The sequence below is a fragment of the Vulpes vulpes genome, chromosome 6 (assembly GCF_048418805.1).
Source record: "Vulpes vulpes isolate BD-2025 chromosome 6, VulVul3, whole genome shotgun sequence".
In the NCBI taxonomy this organism is placed as follows: domain Eukaryota; kingdom Metazoa; phylum Chordata; class Mammalia; order Carnivora; family Canidae; genus Vulpes; species Vulpes vulpes.
Genome location: NC_132785.1, coordinates 54,886,922 through 54,907,419, shown reverse-complemented (window position 1 = coordinate 54,907,419; position 20,498 = coordinate 54,886,922). Strand labels below are relative to the sequence as shown.

The following is a 20,498-nucleotide window of genomic DNA, read 5'->3' as shown; positions in this document are numbered from 1 at the left end:
AAAGCATTCCCACACATAGCGAAACAGCAGTTTTCTCACTATAGTCACAGAATGAGTTTCCTTTGGAGAGAAGAAGTGATGTTTTGTCCTTGGGGCACCTGCATTGCTGGTTGATTGTTGTAAGTCTATTTAGGATCTAAGGCATGCCAAGATTCTATTTTTCTTTTTCTTTTCTTTCTTTCTTTTTTTTTATCAAAGATCAGATCAGAATTTCAAAGGAAACATAGAGCACCTGTTTATGCCCACCTCTCCATGACTTGAGGTCTGTTTCAGTTCAGTGCTATGTAATTTGGAGGTTAAGTATTACCAAACCCATTTGGTTCTTAGAGTTGGAGGGAGTGGCTATGACTCTATTTTTTAATCTGATATTTGATTTTTATTCTCAATTTATCCTACACCTTCTTAGGGTATGTATAAGAGGGCTCTTTTTTTAATGGGGTACTCTGAAATTTCAACAATATTGGCTTTTATTTTTTAAATGATAGTTTCTTGTAAAAATTAATTTGAAGAAATCATTCTTTAAAAAAATTTCTGGCTGGATCATGCTGACAGCAAAAAGTAAAAAGCACAGCATTTCTGGGCTTAATGGAACTTAGAATCTACAGAAATTCAATAAGTGGGATACCCTTAAGACAGATAAGGAAACTGAGGCCAGATAGACTTTTGAAATTAAGTTAATAAGAGTCCAAACAGTTGAGTTGAAAACTGGCTTAGTCTTTATTTTAGCATTTGCTCTTCAGTCATTTCTCAGTGACTTTCTCTGCCACTCACCATAGCTTTGTTGCCTCTTATTATTATTATTTTATTATTTTCTGAGAGTATGGATATGAGGAAACACCCGGGGGTATTTTCCCCTTGCTCTAAGATACAATCAGTAGTGTTTGGTGTTGGTGCATTCAACAACCATAGCATGAATAAGTCCAGGTCCTGGGCATTTGGATAGGTCTTGAGGAGCACAGAATCATGACCATATTTATTCCCTTTTGAAATCACATGTATGTGGACTAAAAAAATCATTCAAAATATGCTAAGATAATCCCTTTCTACCCTGTGTTGGTCTGTATTTGGTGCTTCTTACTCTTTGAAGAATGCTTAGCCCAAGAATGCATGAAATGAAGTGTTGCTTCATATGGAGAAGCAGGACAGGGTGGAGGTGGGGCAGAAGCCCTGGATTTTCTGTCTCCCCATTAACAAGTTTCAAGATGCCCAGAACACTCTTACTCCCACACATTACTTCCTACTCTTATGTTTAAAGCAGGACAGATTATGTCTGGGAATGATGCTGCTAGTCCTAAGTTGATGAGCTAGTAAGACCTATAAACCTTAGTTCATAAAGCATCCATGTAGGCTGAAATGATGAGATTTGGAATAATTAAGTAGTCTGGTGTCTGTGAAAATGATTCCCTAAGATGCTCATTATTTCCAACTCTGTTCACCTCAAAGCTAGACAAGAGGGAAGTAGCAGAAGAGTGATAGCAGAAAGGGGTGTGATGGCAGGAACTTTGGGGGTCTTCATGGAGGGACAAATTTGGCAATACTTTCTGAGGAGCAGTGGGACACCCTTGCTGCCAATAACAGCGTGAATGTTCACACGATAGTTGTTGGAATGATCGGCAATAATATTACTGATAGTACTGTGCAGAAAGGGAAAATGTTCCTGGGTGTTTCCCCCTGTCCATATTCTCAGAAGATAAGTAAATAATGAAAGAACGACAATGGTATGATAAATGTGAGGAGAAAGTGGAGAAATAAATAGGGACCAAGCTAGTTGTTGACTGAGCTGTTCCTTCTCTCCTTAATGAGGTCTTTGTGCCCAGCTGAGCACCAGCTTGGTGAGGACATCCTCCCCTGGAAACACATCCAGTACCTGAAGAGCCTGAAACTCAGTCCAGAGGTGACACTCTCAGCCTCCAAAGGGAAACTGAGGAAGGCTTCTCATGGAAAATGGGGTTTGATCTGGACCTTGAAGAATGGTCCAGAGAAAGATGAGTGTTAAAGAGTACTTTTGATCAATGTGTGCATTATATGGTGACTTGATGACCCTTTGTTAGACTGTGAAGTGGTGGTGGTGGGAACCAGATAGGAAGAGTTTGAGGAGAAAGGGAAGATGGAAACTATGGTCCCTGAAACAGTCACCCCCTGGTGTGTGTACTTAAGGGGCTTCACCATTGCCTCCAGGCATTGAACGGTTTTGTTGTTAATGTGTGTTTCTCACTGGATTGGGAATTGTGTGCTACCTGCCTTTCCAGGTGTGCTCAGGGCTTTAGCAGGAGACCTGGCACATACTAGGTGCTCCCTACTTAGCCCTTTATAAAAAAAAAAAAAAAGCCAAAACACTACCTCATATTTCTTGGCAGACCAAGCTAGGTAAATTTCCAAAAATAAGCCAGACTCCCATAAACCCCAGCTTTCTGCATATGAGGTCCCTTTACCCCTTCTTCCCATCTTTTGCTTACTTTCAGGTTCCCATGTTTCTTTCTGCAGCATACAAAACCCTTTCATCTGATATATTTAATTTTATATGAATATGAACTTTACACAACGTTACCCTTGAGGGATCTTAGTACTACTGGGTAATCTCAGGCTAAGTTCTGGCAGAGGAATTTTAAGCATCCGGGGGTGGGACTTGAAGGTATAATAGGTGAGGGGTTTGAAGCTGTTTCATTGTAGCTGATTGTTTGGGTTCTGGGGATGATATATTCAGGGGAGGCAGGTGCCCCAACCAGGTGTGGCCTTCAGTGAGTGCAAGCTTCAATCCCCATATCACCTTCATTGCTATTCTTCTGAGGCCTGGTCCAGCCCTCCTTTCTGCTGGCTCCCCCTCCCTCACCCCTGGACATTCCCATGAACTTGGTCCACCTCTTCTCTCCCTATGTGCTATTGTCTCTCACTAACCCTGTTTTCACTTTATCAGACATTTCTTACTGCCTTCCCATCTTTGATCTAACAAAACAATAACTGCCTGTTTGGGAGACGAAAACTGAGTTAAGCAATGCTTAGCTTGAATTTTTTTTTAATCTATCTTAAGTTTGTAAGCATTTTATTAAACTGTCTGAAACCAGCAATGTTTACATTATTTAAAATTTTCATAAAACTTCTGATCTTGGTTAGGGTTTTCCTCCTCAAGATACATTCAATTTCACCCTAGTGTTTTGCTCTACTTGTCCTGTTTGATGTTATCTGCAGGAATCCCACGAGCTTTGTGGCTGCTGGAGTTGGTTCACTGCCAGGGGTAAACTTCATGTTCACTAGCTATGCTTCCTGGTAAGTAAGAGAAAATGTGGCTTTTGAATTGAAATGAAAAACAGGATAACATCCCACCCTCACAGCTTCACCTTCATGTAATTCCCTATAAACATGACTCAGGCGCATGTGAGCACCTCCATTTCAAGGCAGAGGCAGCATCTGTGGACACTTTCATGCTGAGTCAACTAGAAGGCCGGGTGGAAAATGCAGCTCTTACCTGGCAAACGTAATGCAATATAATAAGCTACTGTGTGCAAGGGAAGCTTGAAATGTGTTTCTGATATGGTTTTGTTGGAGCTGTAAGCTTATGTTCTCATTTGCAACGGCACGGAAAGAAATACTGTTGGACGTGGGGATGACACACAAAGTAAGGATTACAAAGGGATAAAAAGTGCAGCTGGAGCTTGAAAGACTCCAGTTTCTCCAGCCTGGGCTCTGGATTTGCATTCTGCTCTGCACATGGGCAGCAGGTTCCATCTTAACCATGGCCACGTGGCACTCAGGTTCTTCTATCCGGGTATGTAACTGGAGGAGGAGGCTGTGAATTAGGCTGTGAAGTGTCTTTTTCTACTTTGGGACATTATTTCAGTCAGAACTCCTGTCGTTTGAAATGCCCGCCTGCTCACCAAAATGTGTGTAAAGCCCTGCTTCTTCATGCTGCTGCGGTGGAGGACTGTGAATAGTGCAGTCCATGCAATTTACTGCAGAGACATCTAAGAATCATCTTTGTAACTGAAATACAGATAAACATATTTCCTTCCTTTTTAAATCATCCTTGCAAAGCTGTCAATAGAGAAAAGACTGAAGAACCTAACAACCAACAACTATGCGAAAAAGTTTAGCGGAGGAGATATATTTGAAAGTAGCAACAAATCATTGTGTCTATAGACTAGTGTATTGATTGACAAGTGTTCCTATAAACCTTTGCATGTCCTTCCAATTATGATACTATAGAACTATCATACAAGGTACAGGCATTGCCTCCATCCCCAGGGACTTTATAATCAAGTTTGAGATTGTTAAGAACTCACTTTTGCAGAGCATGATGTTGGGGCTGGAAGCCATTTGAGGACTCAGTTATTTTTGTTGTGCCGTGCTTTGGGGGACAGAGTCTGGGTGTGTTAAGTGTGGACTAAGAAAACAATGAACTTGAAAGTCATATTTGCTTTCCTGTATTGAAGGCTTGTCGAGGGTGGTAAAAAAAAAAAAAAAAAAAAAAAAAAAAAAGCCTTATCTGTATTTTCTGCGGCTAGTGTGGTTCCCTGAGGAATGTTGGTTAATGTTCCTTGACTCTTGTTAATCATTTACCTTCAGAATAACCCTCTGAAGAATTAAGCATTTATACACACATCTGTCTACACAATGTATTTCTAATAACATGAGCCTCAATTCAAATAAACACCAACTTTCCAAAAACATGCTTCACAGCAGACTCTAGGATTCTATCAACCAAAGTTCTGTCACTGAGGAACCAGAACACCACAGCTCCTATCATGACCACAGAGCACACTGCTTGATTTTTAGTGTAATTTGAGATACTCAGAGCTCCATGGTCATGATGATTTGGAAATCTTTTAAGACTTAATTTCATCTTTAATTCTATATAATACTTGCTTTTTGTGTCATCTCCAACACTTCAAGTATGAAGCTCCTCTCTGGCTCTTGATGAATTCTAGACTAGTAGAGGCATCTTGAATCAAGACACTGAGATGGGCACCTGAGTGGCTCAGTGGTTGAGCATCTGTCTTTGGCTCAGGGCTTGAACCCGGGGTCCTGAGTTTGAATCCTGCAATGGGTTCCCCACAGGGAGCCTGGTTCTCCTTCTGCCTATGTCTCTCCGACTCTCTGCCTCTCTCATGAATAAATAAATAAAACCTTAAAAAAAAAAAAGGCACTGAGAGATATAGGGCTACGTAGTGTCAGTTCAACAGCAACGTCTGGTGGAAGCAATGAAAACAGCAGTGTAAGTGGACTGACTGGATTTTCTCATTCTCTCTTTTTGTTTAGTGTTTGGAAGTAGCACTGACCATTTTTGAGCTTAGTTTGTCTCTGGAGTACTTGGGTTTGAAGGGATATAGCAAGAGGAGCTATAAAACTTCATGCTAATAAGGGCATTGAGATAGTAAGACTGAGAGGAAAAGAGAGAGAGAGAGAGAGCTGTAACCATGAATATTCATCAAACTACTGAAGAAGGTCATGCTTGCTACATATGATGGTGCAACCTGAGCCTTGTGATGAGGTTTTTGACAATAGATGTAGGAGCTGAAGTTCAAAAATGATTATGTCATTTACTTAGTTTCACATGACCAGAAGGCAGTTGAGCAAAGACTGAGAACAGAAACAAAATTCCTTCTTTGACTCTCCGTCTAGGTACTTCCCACTCCTCATGGAGGTGGTCCAGACAATGACCTCATCCATCAGGAGATGAGGCATTTGAATAGGTGGGGTATGTATATGTCATCTCTATGCATTCATATAATGAAAGAATTTCAATAAGAATTCTTGTTTTGAACATAAAAAAAATGAAGTCCAGAAAAACAGGAGTAAATATGGCATGTTTGTTGGGTTCTGAGTCCTCTAACTTTTCATTGACTTTTCAGGTCAACTTTACATAAGAAATGCCAATGTTTGGGTCTTAATTTATAATTAAATAAATGAACGAGGTTATACTACCTCTGTGTCCCTTTCTGTTAAATTACATAATTCCTAAATTTCTGTGATTTTTAGGACTACCCCTGTACCTTATTGTTGGGGAATGAATCGAACTGACTTTGTAAAACTGATGGTGGGCTTTGAAATCCAGACAGACTTCTGTTGCAAGCATTGTAATGATGAAATAAAAGCATTTTAACTGGAAGATTAATCTGGTAAGAATATACTCTGATGAATGGCTACATATGAATCATCACATATTGCATAAAGCAAAAGCTATTTTAGGAGATGAACTTTAAAGTCAGTTATAAAGATTGGAAATATGGTGCTTCAGGAGTTTGTGTGGATTTCTACTTTTACAAAAACCCAGATTTGGCCTGGTGGAATTAACAACAAGGCAAGTCCCACAACCAAACAGACCAGGCTAAGGTGAGGGGGAGGTGCATGGCAAGAACCACTGAAATGATGTTAAAGGGAAAAGTCAAAAGTATAGGTCAGTGGAAGGAGCTAGTGCGTGATCTTAGAGAGCTAGGTTACAGAAAGAGGGAAATCATGCGACTAGAATTTTAGAGGTGGAGGATACCCAGAGGAGATGGTCAAGTATATCTTAAAGAATATGGGTTTCAAGGCAAAGGGAAACAGCAGGCCCAGGGAAGGTGGAGTTGAATTAGACTTAATTCAGGTACTTACTCCACGTGGATTCTACTGGACAGCCTAGTACCTAGTCCTAAGAACATGTAGCTCTAAACATAAAGTAGGTGCTATTGTGATGCCAACACCCTCGCCCCATTACACACATGCAAAGAATGGAAGTAGTATTTCCAAATCGCATTAGCAATTCCATCTTCATCTTGTGTGTGAAGAGGTGATAGCGCTTGGAAAATGAAATGGATCCAACATGAAGGTAACTTCTAAGAATAGCATCATTACTGTATTTATTCACTGTAATCCTCCACTCCATATGTCTCTCCTCTTCCTTTTGAAAAGAGAATCTGGACTGCTGATTATTTTAAATGGTAGCCAGCTTCTTTTAGTCCTTGAAATACAGCACTGATTCAAAGAAAAAAGAATATCTAGAAGTTCTTCCCCACTGGTGAGCCACCAACTTCCAGGGATTCCTTTCATCAAAGATTGTAATACCATCAGTCTCAATGTCTGCTTTGTAAAGAAGTGAATACAATAATGATTTGGAGTTTTATTTTTTTAAAACGGGCTATTTGAGAACCTCTGTTGCTGGATAATATGTGGTGGTGACCAGATGAGTATCATAGTGAATCAAGCTCACAGCCAAATGCAGCTAATATGTACTAGATGATAATATTCATTCTGCCTATGTTATTGTTTTAAAACATTGATGGTCGAATACAATAAGTACTGAAGTGTACAAAACGATACTAATTCTCCAAATTTGCCTCAAGACAAATTGATGAGCAGGTCAATAATTTGCATTCATCTAATCCAAATTCTTATGTGCCTTCTCAGGATGGCTCCAGCTCTTCAAAAACAAATGTTGAAAAGGGAAAATATAGTAACGATTATATCCAAATTGTCTTTTCATTTGTTGAGAATAAAGACTTTCCATATCCCCAATGTATTATTTTTAGAAAGGAACTTGTTAAGAGCAGCCTGAAAACTCTCATCCCTTAATTTAGAAACAACATACAAAAACTTCAAATATATACCCCCCTTTTTTTTTCATAAAAAGGATTATAAGGATCAGTTTATGAAAACATATTTGATGTTATAATTATAGTCAAATTTCAGTGTACTGTTTAAAATACATGCGTGTACGTGCATTCAGTACCCAACCAAAAATGATACAATATGCAATTTTGTATTTACTTGTTGAAAAAACCACATTATTTTAATATAGTCATTTAACAGTAAATGGAAGCATGTACCAATGTTAGATAAAAGATGAGATTTGTCTTTAAATGGTATGAATATTATTGCATGGCATGTGAATGCATGCTATAAATAACATTGAATAACTTACTGACCTATTTTTAAGTTAATGTTATATATTTTGTCACATATTATACCAAAGATCACTCTGTTAAAGGTTCAAGGGTAAACCTATAATAGATCAACATGAATCTGTTGAATTCAGATCAATAGAACTCTTGAGACATACTGAAATAAGTAAGTATAAGAAGATAGAGATTCTAATTAATAATAATATTTGTCATGTACCTAGTCTTTGGTTAATGGAGTAAGAAGCTACACAGAACTGAGGTTACTACTACAGAGACCTCCCAGGAAACCAGAAGTAACTAACTTATAAAATTACAGAGAGGATAAGTCTGTGTGTTTTGTTCTTCTTAATTTGGAAGGAGGCTGGATCAGGAAAGTTTCCCTACTGCTGAATAATCTACAGAAATCTTTCCTCTGACTGCCTACACCACTCAGGCTTTCAATGAATTCTAACCAATGCTGATTGAGTTTTTACTAAATGTCAAACACCAGACTAGTAGATGGATAGTAACAGGCCAAAAGCAAATGAAAACATTCTCTGTCCTCAGCCTCTCTTTTAATATGGATTCATGTCCCTTTTCCATAATTGAAGGCAGAATGATTTTCATTCATTCATTCTACAAACACTGGGGCCCTATAATGGCTCAGGCACTGTGCTTGACACAGTTAGGATAATGAAAGGCAACATAATGTAAATAATAACAGAACTGCAATGGCACCTGACACTTGTCTTCATTGCATGCCAGCTATGGTCTTTTCTTTTAACACCATGAGGCAAGTGTTTGTAGAATTCCCACTTTAGAGATGAGGACACTGACCAATATGGTCCCCATTTCCATAAAATGTAGTCTAGTGGACAAGCCAGAAAATGAATAATAATTAATGATGTTGTGAAGTGCAGAGTATGATGAGCACTCCCAGGAGCATCTCAGATGGTCTATATAAAGATGCTGTCAAATTACCATATGTGAACAAAAGAAGGACAACTTAAAAAACTAAGTTAGTTTGTAACTTAAACATCTATTTTTGGCACATCAAAAGATGAGAAAGGATCTAATGATCAATTTGAAGTACTTCATTGTATCACATTGGAAGGGATTTGTGTTTTAATTCAATGAAAAAGTGTTGTCCAACAAAACACAGCATTAATCTAGGGTGTCAATGACTTTAGGTAGCAGAAACAAGAACCTCATTTTTCAAAAAAAATAGATACAATCATAAGAAAATGAATGTAACAATCCTCCAAGAAATTGTTTATTTTGTTAGCATCATCTAGATACACTTGACTATTAAAATGAGCTAGGATATTATAGAGCCCAACACTGTGCTTGGCACATAGTAGGCACTCAACCAGTACTTGTGCTCTCCCACAGTATCAGTCTGCTGGGGCTGCCATAGGGAGACCATAGACTGTGGGATTTAAACAATGGACATTGATTTTCTCACAATTCTGGAAGATGGAAGTCTGAGAGAGGAAGATATCCACTGGGTGGTTTCTCCCAAGCTCTCTCTCCTAGGCTTGCAGATGACTACCTTCTCTCTGTGTCTTCACATGAGCACATTTTCTCTGTGCTCACACACCCATAGTGTCTTCATAGATGTCTGAATTTATTATTATTATTATTATTTTTGTAAGGACATCAGTCAGATTGAGATTAGAGCCCCATCAGTAAGATATCATTTAACCTTAATTATCTCCTTGGAGGCACTATCTCCAAATGCATTCACATTTAGGATTAAGATTTCATTGTAGGGATCTGAGGAAGACCTAATCCAGTCCATAACATTATCCTTCCCATTTTTCTGCTCAATAGTTATCTTACCCTGTTTGATTTTGTAACTTCCTTTAGAGGTTAAAGCTTCATTCAGTCATTTCTGTATTCATTCAGGTTTGGTACACTGCCTCCTGTGTGCTGGAAAATGTACTAGATCCAAGAAAACAGAAATATAAAGAACCTTCTTAGCACAGGAAGCCTGCAAGACGGAGAGAAGCTCACCTAGGCCACCTGAGCAGCCTGGAGTATCAGTGAAATCTGAGAGAGCCCAAACCAATTGGAAGGAGAATGATCCTCCTCCCAATGTGAGCACAGTGTGGTGTGACCCCGGAACTGCACTAGCCAGTGTCAGTTCCTCTGGGAGGAACCACAGAGCAATGGAGATAGATGACCCTGTGAGGAAATAAGACCATGTCTTTTAAGATGTCTCCATGTATAATCTCCATAGAGAAAATTGAAGGAGATCCTTGGGAATTCATGATGCTCAAAACTAAGCCAGAGTAAGCATGTTCTTATGCACACTTGCACGTTATCTGGAGGGATAGTGGTGCCACAATCACTGTGCTTCTTCCAAACCATTTTGAGATGGTCAACACTGAGCATATTCAATGAATGTGTTTACTGAAATAATCTTCAGGGAGGACCCTTTGGAAACCTTGGCCTTTTGTAAATGGTTTTGACTAAGAACAAGGAATTTGATGTAGAGAATGAGGCAGAGGAAGTTATCACATTCAGGAAAAGGGAAAAGCATCCTGGGATCTATACACATTACCACTGAACAGGTGGTTAGTGGCACCTTCTTTTCCTTTGTGTATTGCAGAACATCATTTGACACAATTGCCTTTCCAGAGAGGAACCAGAGTAAGGAGCACCTGCTTCTATTTTCCTGCTGTAATGTGCTCGGGATTCACTCTAGAGAACACTGTGACGAGACTTTCTTTGGTACCTTAGATTCAGCAGATGTCCATTTGTGAGTATTTTAGACAGGAATTTGTATGAAAGAATATCTTTGAGATGTCTATACATATAACCCCCACAGAGAAACCTAAAGAAGCTGCCTTGAGGAAGCGTGATGTTCAAAACGAAACCAGGCGTAAGCACGCTTTTTGCACATTGGTGCAAACACATACCAACTATTCCTGTGGGATCTGCCCATCCTCAACAGAGATTTCCTGGGCAACCAATACCCCGCTGTGGAATGGCTGAGGCCAGGACCAAGCCTATATGGTCCCAAGCCTTCTGAGGAGAGAAATGATACCGAGGTAACAAGTTATAACTGATTTGACCTAGACACAATATGCTTTTCTAACATGTAATATTACCCTTTCTGAAACCGGATCCAGTATAATTTAGAAATTTCAATACCCATATTGTCTCGTCCATTTAAAAGCTAAAGACATGAAAACCATAGTTAGCAAGTAACCAATTTAGAGATTTTAACAACTAAAGAGAGAGAATAGACATTTTCATCACCATGAGAAGATTTATAGTAATTACTGATGCCTGAGATAAGAAAGTGCTCTCAAATATGAGAACAGAGTGATTTGGAATTCATTCTTTTCAATACCTCAGGTCTTATTTTCGAGGTTCCCATTAGGAACATATACCTGTTCCTTTTGTAGTCTCTAAAAATTACTGAGCTACAGATTGAGAAAAGTGAGTGCTTAGTTTCATTATTTTTGTCATTCGGCACTGAGAATGAACAATTGATGTGTTGTTATATTTTATGAAAAACAAAGTTATTTACATCATTAAGTTTTAATTATAATAAACACAAGTTATTAAAAATCAGAAAGAAATAAAACTTAAACCCAAATTAGTTTTGCATTGAGCTTGACTGACGAAACCCTGCTTAGTAAACTTGTCTGTATCACCAAAATGCTATTTTTCTTTCTCACACTGATTGAAGGAAGCATCAGCTGAGGAGCTAGAGAAATGGAAAACTGTTCATGACTTCCATAGACCTGCACCTGAAACTGCAGAGTCACTTTGTGGTTATTAACTTATGCTTTGATCCTTGTCTATCCTGAGGTTAAAAAGTAACATAACTATATTTTTTGCTGGTATAAACATGAGTTTCTGACTTTGGCGCTGCTGACATTTTGACCTGGATAATTTTTTGCTGTGGGCAGCCATGCTGTGCCCTGTCGAATATTAAGCAGCATCTCTGGTCTCTAGGCACTGGATACCCAGGAGGACCTCCTCCCAGTTATGACCTTTGCAGACATTTGCCAAATGTCCTGAGAAGAGGCTGTAGAATCACCCTGGATTGAGAGCCACTGCTCTGAATGGAAAAAAAAAAATTACATTTAAATCATTATGGCCCTCCCCCATTCTTCCTATGCCTTAAAAACTCTTAAGTCATAGCATAAACAAAACTTTCATTTGAACTGGCCAAAAGAACTACAGTGTATAGGCTCATTTGCCTTAAGATTCAGGTGGGCCCTTCTTTTAAGCCCAGAACTCTCTCTGTCTCCCTGAGAAAATGAACTGACAGTACAAAGCTGTAAGGATAGAGTCACAACTTGTTCTGGATCTTATTAATCCCTGAGCTGTGTGCATTTAAAAACTGCTTTCCGACGTAAAAATCCTGTCAGGCTGCACTCCCTCAATTTCCTCTGACACTACAGGGTGACATTTAGATATTTGGTTGTAAGGAACTCCCATGTTCCTACTTAATCTTGTTATTGGTTTCACAGGCATTTTTCTCCTCTTACCTGGGATGTTGTTTGCTACAAATTATTGTGTCATTGTTCTGCCAAAAGCATCACCCAAAAGGGATTTTCCTAGCAAACCAATATCAAAACGTAGACAAGATTATCATAATATGAGAGTTGGCATCTTCAAGGCCTCAGGGGTCTTTGTGTTAAATCTCTGTTTTTTGAGTGAAACTAGCATGAAGTGGAGTTGAGAAATGCATTAGTAATGGTAGCCGCACAAAAAGTGTTGGCATGTGAGGGTTTCACGCCAAGTTGGGAGTGTGAAGGTAGAGTTAAAGCAAATGCTGGTGTGTCAGTCTTAGACACCTTTAGTCTAGGTAGCTTTATATGCTGATGAGAAACAGTGCACTGAGTTATTCAAAACTAGTTCAGAAAAAAAAAGGTGCATTCAAGGGAGAGAGAAGAAAAGGAAAAAAAAAAAGGAAAGAAAAAAAAACAGGTCAGGCAAGAAAAACAATATCGGTCAAGGGATATCTCATTCAAAATAGTGAAATAATACAATCATCTCTTATGAGAAAATGAACAAAATACAAGAAAGTGAGCTATTCCTCACTCCATGGAGGAATTTGAGAATAGTGCCTGACAAATTTTATTTTTTTAAGAATTTGACCTTGTGCCCAACAGAGAAATTCAAGTGCCTTTTTAAATTAAAAGGAAGAGAAAAGTAGAAGCACCTGAGTGTTTGCTACATAAGAAGACCATGGAAAATAGGAAATAAAGAACATTTCCCTGATGAAAAATGATCTGCATAGAACAAGGCTAGCTATGTTAAGGAGATTAATAGAGGGTCTCAAAGAGCAGGAGGAAAAGCTGCAGAAGATCCCCAAAGATGTGTCAGAGTTACTTGACGAGGTATCACAGAAGTCTACAGTACGTGATAGAACAGGGAAACAAGACACACACTCAAAATCCCCTTTCCAAGACCTAATCACTCAACTACTGTACATGTCGTATCAATCCTCTTAACTATATAACTGCACAGCAAAAGCCTCCAGAGCCTCCCGCAAAAGCCTCTAGAAAACGAGATTATGCTTATTTTACAATGCCAAGAACAGAGCCAAATTGCCCAAGTATCCCCACACCCTCTATAACCCAGGAAAGACAAAACGATGTCCAGTAATGGCTCTTGAGTCGTGCTTAAGTGGTTGTATAAATGGAGCATTTGCACCTTCCGGCTGATTCACCAGGACTGTGCAAGCACACCTGCGTGCACACGGGTGTGCGTGCCTGTCTGGGGGCTGAGGGATGCTGGTGGTGAAGCAAACTTGTACACGTGTAGACGCTGCCACAAGCCCAGATTAGACTGAAGGCTTCCAGGGAGTTGCTAAGAAAACAGAAAAGAGTCATACTGATACATTGAACTCACAATTTCTCTGACAGTAGCACTTTGCAGTTTTCCTTCTAAACAAGAAGGAAATAAAAAGAGAGCTGTTATTAGCTAGGAGAAATAATTATCAACTTCAAGCAATTCTAATACTTTACTGAAAAGCAGTATCAGAAGATGTTATAAACAACTGGGACGAGCTCTCCCCCCCACCCCCACCCCGCAGGGCCCGATGCCAATGAAGCAGGAATGGCAGTCCCCATTACCACGAAGTGTACGGAGCTGTGCCAGCTCTTTCCAAGTCCAAATGCAGACAGCGAGAACATGACCTTGGTTGCCCCCTGTGCTACTTCCATTTGCAAAAGGACCATTATATTACAGCAATAAAAGTGCTTACAAAGTGTTGGCGGATTTCTGCCAGAGATGAATAAATACCACTTTGGATTGCCTGGTTGGTATTCTTTAGCTTTATAAACTTGAACCTGACTGTTTTTAGGGCAACTGAACTTTGGGACCAAATACAGGGCTTCGAGGTATAAACAAGGTCCCCATCCACACATTGCCAGGGACCAATAGGCTCAACGCTGTTGGGCTGTGGAAGACGGAGGACACCACTCATCACAAGTGGCAACCCTCCTGACGACTTTTAAATGGGGTTCTGTTTAGTGACAGTGAAGGAAAAATGTTAGGGAAAGTGGCCACAACACTGTTCATTTTTAAGTAATATCAAATTCAAGGACATGATTTTCTTGTGTCATTGTTCTAGAGATGGGTTATGGTTTATCCTTTCAAAAATTCACATCTGGAGAGATGAACAAGAAGTCCTCTGTTTGATGACTTCTCTAACACTCAACACAGGTCACATGACTGGGCTGGCATTGCCCAAGGAACACTAAAAAGGCAGTGTTTAGAGGATTCTCCTTGGCTTCAAAAGAAAAAGGAAATATATGTACATTGGGAAAACAATACCAGGACATGCCTTCATGCGTTTTGCATGTCTCCTTTAACATGGTCCTTAGAAGAAATTGCCCGTGACACCTATGAACACCCCCCAGCTGTCCTTTCTCTCAGTTGCTCCACAGAGTTCTGGCCCCTGACTCCCTCCACAGCACTCACTGCCCTCGAGGCACATTTCTGCCACTGCACACCCGGGAGAACTGTCAGCATAGGGTCATGATTGCTCTCCAGGGGCGAAAGCAAGAGGCCATTCTTGACCTCTTGGCAGAATTTCCCAGAATTGATATCCCCTTTTTCTGCAGTATTTTCTTTTTCTTACTTTTTGTGGTCCCCTTCTCCTTGATTTTCTCCTGTCACTCTGAAATCTTACTCTCCTCTCATTCACTGTCTCATTCTCCTCCGTGAGTACCTTAAAGATCCATGTTGCATGAGGGTGCACCTTGCTTTTCTTCTCTCATTACTTTATGCATGTTCCTGGATGAGGCTCATTTGCACACGTGACTTCTACTGTCACTGTGTGCAGATGACTCTCTGGTCTGTGTCTGTGCCTCTCTCCATATGAAGGTCCTGTGGACACCTCCAGCCTGGCCGATCCACAACCTGGCTCATGCTCTGCATTTCCACACCTGCTATGTGTCTAACACTCATATCCCTTTGCAGGAACCTCAGCCACACCAGCCTTTCTCTCCTTGCTGCTCCTTACCACCCTCTCCACATTCTGCGGGCCTGACTTCTAGTGTCGCTGGGATTCATCCTTTCCTTTTTATTCCTACTTGTTGCATTGATGACTACAGTATATCCCTCTTAAGACTTCTAAGATTTTTCTTCCTACTCCTCCCTCCCTCATTAAATAGAAGTTCCAGAGATATACCTTAAGATATAACTAGAGACATAATATGAAGTGATCTCTAGTAAAAGTCAAAATATTTTAAACTTTATATTCAATCTTAAGTTTATGTGAATTATGCATTCTTGTCTATGCCTTACATTCTGGACACATTGGAGACAGTGTTGAAACTCCACACCACTGAGAAAGCCTGAATAATCCGTAGAGGCACTTCCTGTGATGAGTGGTTTTGTGACTCTCAGCCCATGTGACCACCCAGCCTTGATCAGGAACGTAGACCAACTGCTCTTCTTGTCTCTAATCTCCACTATCACCATTTTCTTCACAATCCTGCAGGGAGATTTGTAAACTACATATCTGATCATTATTGCATTCTCCTGATCACAAGCCTTGGGGCACTCTCGCTGCTTCTGGAGATGCACTCAGTGCATGGGGGGCTTCCAGCCCAGTGTTTCCATCCTTCCACACTTACCTGCCCCCCACTCACTCTAACTATGTGAAGAACTTCTGTGTTTCTGTGTCATGCAATTTCTTCCCTCATGCCTATATTCTCAACATAGAATGTTCCCTTCTCCTACTTTTTGTCCTTCTGATTTTTACCCATCATTCAGCATCATCTAACGTGTCACCATCCATGGACACTTCTATGTCACTATCCATGGCACCTTTGTATTTTTATTGTTTGATTGCAGGTTTCTGTTCCCATATTACTATAAGCTTATTGGGGCTTAAGGAGCCACATTCTGTTAGACTTTCTGTTGGAGTTTTTTTTTTTTTTAAGAAGCAGGAAAGAAAAGGAAAGAAGAATGGAGAGAGAACGTCCTTCTTTCTCTCTTCTTTCCCAGTCTCACTGTCTTGCCTGTAGCTAGAGGGCACATCTGCCCTTGAAACTGATTACCTAATTAGTCTATAAAGTGCTTTATTGAACAGTAATCTTAAGCCAGGCATCATGCTGTGTGATGAAGATAATAAGGTCGTCTCTGCTCAGAAGTGGTTCCACCACTTCCTTCCAGCATGATCTGTGTAAATTAATAAATTCCCTTGTCTTAGTTCCCTTTTTTTCTAAACAGGAGATACTAATGATACCTTCTCACTCGGGTTGTCATAAAGATTGAGCATACATACAATTGCTTATGGACGCGTCTCAGAACAAGTGCCCTCAGATAACTGTCTTTTCCTCTCCGTATCAATCTTTCATTCCAGACCTTCAGGATATGCTAAGGGACTGGGAACGGTGTGGGGGGGTTAAAGAAATCCATGTCCTCCCATCTCAGAAACTACACTTATCTGTATCTGAATCCCCCTCTGCTACTCATTAACTTTGAATGGGAGTTGGGACAAGTTACTCCATATCTCTGAGTTTAAGTTTCCTTTCCTTCGAGAGGAGGAAAATAATAGCATATATCTCATGGGGTGTTTTTCAGAGAAATAAATTGATGCCTGCATTAATATGAATAAGAGGACCGGGTCATAATAGGCATTTGCTAAGAGTGGATATTACTACCCATCCAATTGCCTCCAGGCTTCTCACCTGATTTGCCTCGCTATTTTCATTATTTATTCTTATTTTTTAAACACTATATACTCCCTTCCTTCTCCACACGGCAGCAGCCCTACCCCATGGCCTTCTTCTGGGTCTCTGTTTTCAATGTTTAGTGTCATGGCTTTCTCAATTTACTGGCTTGGGTTTGTTTATTTCTCTAAATCATGCTATAATGAAGACATGTTATGAAGGGAATTTTCTAAATTCTTACCTGTAACTCATCCAGTAGTTACTAGATGAAACCATTGTGATAGTCACTATAGTACTTCTACTGGGAGACTTCTGGAACAGGAGCCTACTTTTCCAAGGTGTTATGTGTGGGAGGGTGTCTCTGTGCCGTTGCTCAACTGAAGGTATGGGGGCAGAGGCTGGAAGTGCCGTGTGTTCAGTGGTATAATAGGAGGATTATAAGGCATGGACTGGGGCAGAGGACAGACAGCGCTCTGCATGCAGGGTCAGGGAGACTCCAGAGAGGAAGTGACCTTTGCCCTGGGCCTCCATTAGAATCTACTGGAAAAGGATTTACAGTGCTGATTGGTGTTGATAAAACTAAAGGAAAAGAAAAAAGCAGAGAACTCCCAGTCAGCCTGAATCATCTGACTCAGGCCAGATGTAGATCACTTGTGCCTCTGAAGAAATCTTGACAACTTGGGTCAAAGGTTCACTGTTGATGACTCAAATGGGTGCGATACCAACAAAAGATAATCCTCTAGATCCATGGTTCCCAGGCTCTTAGAATGCAAGGATGTCCTTTTAATACCTTTTTTCCTAGAATTTTCCATGTAACAGGAAATACACTTTTAGAATCAATCAATTAAATGGTTAAGAACAACAATTGCCATGAATTCAATATCAATTATATGTGAATTTGCACTTTTCTTCAGTGAAAATTTGCATTTTGATAAGCATAATAATACATATATGTGCAAACCTATTATTATTATTTTTCAACTTATATGGGTTCTTGGAAACCTTGCAATAACTTCAAAAGTCCCCTAGGGTCCCTTTCCTAACCTTCAGGGTCCATTGATCTAGATTTTAACTAAAAGTTTCTATCAAGGGGTTTATTTGAGAAATTTACAATCTCTAAGAATTGAACAATTTTGGTATTATGAAATACTTACTAATTTTATAGACAGGTTATTTGTTTTACAGTCCACAGAAAACCTATGACCAACTAATTGATAACTATAATTAGAATGATAACAAATATGATAAATTAGAATTACAGGCATAATTTTCCCTCTTTTTAAGAGCATGCCAGTGCTACTTGTCCTCATTAATGGTCATGTTTCCAAAAATCATGAACAAATTCATCCCTACCCTTCTTCTGAATTTTCCTGTCTTTTACAACAAGGTCAGCACAGATGGTAGATGACACCTGAGGGGAATTGCTCTGCAGGTCAGCACTGCCTGAATGATCTGTTAGGTGTGGGGATGTACAAATCAAACAGTACATTTCCGGAATGTCTGAAAATGTGGGCCACATGTGGCCAAGGAGATATTTTTGAAAGTATAAGCTGATCTAGCCAAAAACTCAAGGGCTCTGGGTGGGGTTGGAGGTGGGCAGAGAAACATTTTACAACTTACAGAAATCAACCACTCCAAGAAAAGTTACATCTGAGCTTTAACTGTGCGATGGTTCCCATGCCTTCTCCATCCCAGGAGGTCAGTTGGACCCAACCCTCCAGAAGCAGGGCTGCCACAGAAAAGAATCATCATTGTCAGGGTTCCCGGGTAGCTCAATTGTTTAAGCATCCGACTTTTGATTTCAGCTCAGGTCATGATCCTAGGGTCATGAGATGGAGCTCCACTTCGGGCTCCACACAGAGTTTGCTAAAGATTCTCCCTCTCCCTCTGCCTCTCTCTCTCTTTCTCAAAAAATAAAAAAAGGAAAGAAATGAATCATCATCAGGGAGTGTCTCAGCAAATGGGGTGAGAGGGCAGTGTGACAATGTGACTCTTGGCATTTCTTATCGGTAGAGGCTCACCAGTGGTGAATTGTAATAGAAAGAACATGTGTTCTGCTGTCATCAAGACCTGAGTTTGTAATCCACTTTTACAATTTATTAGCTTTGCCTTCTGGGGCTATTACAGAGTGTTTCTGGACCTCCACTTCCTCATCTTGAAAATAGAGCCTTTGCCTCTTATAGGCTAGGGTGTGGGTTGAATGCGATCACGCGCACCAAGTGCCAGGAAGAACCTTATGGAGCTGGATTAGAACAGAACAGGGTTGCAATTTCTTCTGAAGCTTCTTGAGTCATTTTCATGTTGCAGCGCAGCTTCCTTCCTTTTGAACTGCATGTGTCAGCCTCCCTGGGTGGTGAGGGCTGGAGAGGAAAGAATTGTCTACCAAGGGAGCACTGCATCCATCTTACCCTCCTCAGGGGCATAGCTGCTCTAAAATTACTCCTGTCTGTGCATGCACTCTTAACGTAAAGCTGTGTCCCAATCCTTGACGTGGGCCTCTCATCTTTCTTCAACCTTCTCCTTTGAAATAGCCTCCACGTTTTTTACAATGTCACCCAGTTTTGGCTGAGAAGTGGGGAATGAAAAGACATTAGTTCTGTTGACAGATCAAGGGGACAGAGTGCCTTAAAAGACTGGGAAGTCCAAAGGCCATGCATGCAGGTTACAGACAGCTCTCGACAGGATGGTTAAGGCAAGGATGCTCAGGCAGGACTGCTCAGGTTGGATCTCAGCTCTCCCACCTGCTCGCTGCATGACCTTGTGCAAACAGATTGTGCAAACAGCTTAATCTTCCTGTGTCTCGACTCCTTCATCTTAAAAATGAGGAGCATAATTATGTTATCAACCTCCTAGGTTTTTCACAAGAATCAGTGTAATCATAGATATAAAGGGCTTGGAGCAGAGCTCAATTCATGTATGGTGTTAGAATTAGCTCTGACACTAGTATGATTTGGGAAGTTCTTGTCAGCTAAAGAACAGGACCAGGAGACGTTGTAGCAGTAGCCAGGCAGCGGGTATATGAAAGGGTATCTGATCAGCAGAATTAATTTGAAGTGTCCAATTGCAGGTTGCAGCTAGTTAAAAAAAGACTGGTGTCATGTGGGTAGTGATGTCCATGCATTGGTAGCCTTAGGAAATTGATCCTAGGTGGCACAGAGCAGAAAACAACAACAACAACAAACCCCCAAACCCCCAAAACTCATACACCAACTTAAAATGCTCAAACACTCTGGTTTTATTAATCAGTTTAAAACATACAGCTAAATGTGAGGGGAAGGTGAGAGGAGGTGGGCTAGCAGGATAACTCAATCAAGTAATCTACTTAGAATGCGGGGCATGCAATGTTCACATGTTCTGTCTATCTCTGCACTCTTTCCTGCAGATGGGGTAATTGGGGTCTGAGCAAGGTGCCCTGGAGTCAGCGACAGACATCGTTCCCCTGGAGAGACACCGAGACAAATACGCCTAGACGAAGTCTGTAGATTGCCAA

General features: G+C 40.4%; 1 pseudogene; it reads left to right on the top strand.

Annotated features, from left to right (window-relative positions):
* The first annotated feature begins 6,220 nt into the window (after positions 1 to 6,220).
* LOC140599241 (uncharacterized) overlaps positions 6,221 to 20,498 on the top strand; it is a 34,725-nt pseudogene continuing 20,447 nt past the window's right edge.